Source organism: Chrysochloris asiatica, unplaced genomic scaffold (genome assembly GCF_000296735.1).
Source record: "Chrysochloris asiatica unplaced genomic scaffold, ChrAsi1.0 scaffold00260, whole genome shotgun sequence".
In the NCBI taxonomy this organism is placed as follows: Eukaryota; Metazoa; Chordata; class Mammalia; order Afrosoricida; family Chrysochloridae; genus Chrysochloris; species Chrysochloris asiatica.
The window spans coordinates 3,388,657-3,391,171 of record NW_006408778.1 but is presented as its reverse complement, the minus strand read 5'-3'; the positions used below and the strand labels follow the sequence as shown (position 1 = coordinate 3,391,171).

General features: G+C 46.0%; 1 pseudogene; it reads right to left on the bottom strand.

Moving 5' to 3' along the window:
- LOC102827731 overlaps positions 1–2,515 on the bottom strand; it is a 32,334-nt pseudogene that overhangs the window by 19,471 nt on the left and 10,348 nt on the right.

Below are 2,515 nucleotides of genomic sequence, written 5' to 3'. Positions count from 1 at the left end.
AAAAAAAAAAAAAAGCAGTTCTCTCCTCACTGTAATTGCCAAGTTTACTAAGCATTGCCCTCTTTTCCAAAAGGAAATATGAGAAAACTAAAACAGGAAACGGGGTAAACAGAATCTGAAGATAAGTAGCTTTATGGTCCTCCCTCTATAGTTTATTATTTCTGGGAACCTGATGCCAACATGCCTTTAATTCCACTTAAGAGGCCCCCACCTCACTGTCTCACTACCCTCCCCTCATGAGTTCTCTTCCCTTTGAGCCTGTCCACTTTGACTGGACTGGCTCCCTGGTTACAGCTGCCTGTTGTGCTAGGCATGAAGAAGCACCCAGCCATGCTGATGGCTTCTCACCATTCAGGATGTTCACCACAAGAGGGCAGCATCAAGACCACTTCCAAGAGGCCTCCTTCACCTTCTCTCACTTTCTCAGGAGGCCTGCAACACTCCCTCCCATCCTCACCTCAGCTTTTGACCTTGTTCTTTCTGGCTGAGAAAACATTGATAGATGAAAGCCTCCACACCCACCTTTCCATCAGTCTCTGGCCACCCATTCTGGCTGCAGACAGAGTGTCTGTGCTCCCAGCCCTATCACCATCTCAGGCCACTACTCCAGCCCATCCCCATTTTCTCTTCTGCATCAAGTTCTCTCCATACATTTACTTCCTCCACCCTAAAATAGCCTCTCTATCCCCATCCCAGTTTCCTACTCCTTGTTTGCAGCAAAACACCTCCAAATAGTTGTTCCTGATCCTCTTCTCTATTCTCTGAGGTCACCCAATCAAGCTTTGTTCTGTCCCCATGACTCAAGGTCACCAGTGGCTACACCCTCTGATCTCCTCCTGAAATCTGCCCCTCATCAGCACCCGAGTCATTGACCACTCTGCTCTACTGGCTTCTGGATTTCTTCTTCAGTCATCTTTCATTGATCCTTCCCTTTCAGCCTGGTAATGTGGGAGGTCGCACGCTCAGTCACTGGAATCTTCTCTTCTTGCGTCTTTATAGACATTGATATGGCCACAATTCTGCTTCCTGTCTCCATCTGGGTTTCTTCCCTGAACACCAGCCTCTATCTTCTCAACTATCTGCTTGACACCTCTGAGCATCCACCTGGAAGCTCATGCATGTCCCCAATAGAACTCAGTCTGCCCCATCTCCAGTCATAGTAACTGCACTTACAGATTAAATAATTGCAGATATTTAAGGCAAAAATATATGGAGTCATCCTTGACTGTTTTCACATAGCATCTCTTATGGATTGTGTCCTCCACAAATAAATATTTTAAGGATCTATCTTGATTCACTGCACCTGGTATGACCACATAGCTACAGAAGCCAGGTGGGTGAAGGGTTGAATCCCTAAACATGCTGATGTCTATCTTTTTGTCGCTCAATTGCAGCTGTTCCATGGGAGAAAGATGAGGCTTTCTACTCTGGCAAAGATTTCAGCCTTGGAAACCCCATATAGGTTCGCTATGGGGCGGAACCAATTTGGCAGCAGTTAACAACAACAACAGCAACAAGCACAATACAGAGGTATAGTGCTCCTATGCTTCCAAAGGGACTTCTCTGGGGTTCCCTGTCCTGGGCAAACTTTTTTTTTCTCTCTAAAGCTTTTAGTAATCCTATCCCCGAAAGGTTGGAACTGACTCCATGGTATGCACAGTAGTGGATGATGCAATACTGTGATAACCCCATATTCAGGGAATGACTGCTTCCCCTTCATTAGGAGTATTTCAGTGTCACTCATGACTCTCATTATCAACAGAGTCATCTCCAACCAGAGACTAAAAACCAAAAAGCCCAACCCACTGCTGTCAAGTTGATTCCAACTTATGGTGACCCTGCAGGGCAGAGCAGAACTGTCCCATAGGATTTTTGAGATGGTTAATCTTTACCAAAGCAGATTGCTTCATCTTTCTCCCACTGAGCAACTGGTGGGTTCAAATTGCTGACCTTGTGGTTAGCAGCTCAGTAGTTACCCCATAGTGCCACCAGGGCTCCATTATTACCTGGTAACAGTGCATCAGTTCTTCCAGCTCATCTGCATGAATGACCACACAGCTGTGCAAGGTGGAACTCCTGGCCTTCTACACAGGCAAAGCACACCTGGAGAGAAGAGAGTGTGAGTGAGTGTCCCTGGGACAGGAAACACCATGGCACAACAAGGGGCATTCCATGTTGTGCCTGGAAATGCCAATACCAGTCCATGGGGCTGGAAGGTTTCAGTTGGCTTTCAGAATGAGTGGGTAACTAACTGTAAGGTGAACTTCAGGAGACTTAGGAAAAGAAGGAAAAAAGACATTTTTTATCTGGAGGCCAAGGGGGTATTTGAAACCATCTAAGCCAAGACATTTAGAAGACAACCATCTGGCTGACTGACTGGAAGAGATCTGGATTTGTGCCCATTGCAAAGAGAGGTGACCCAACGGAATGCGGAAATCATCGGACAATATCTTTGATATCCCATGCAAGTACAGTTTTACTAAAGGTAATACAGAAATGGCTGCAAGCATACATT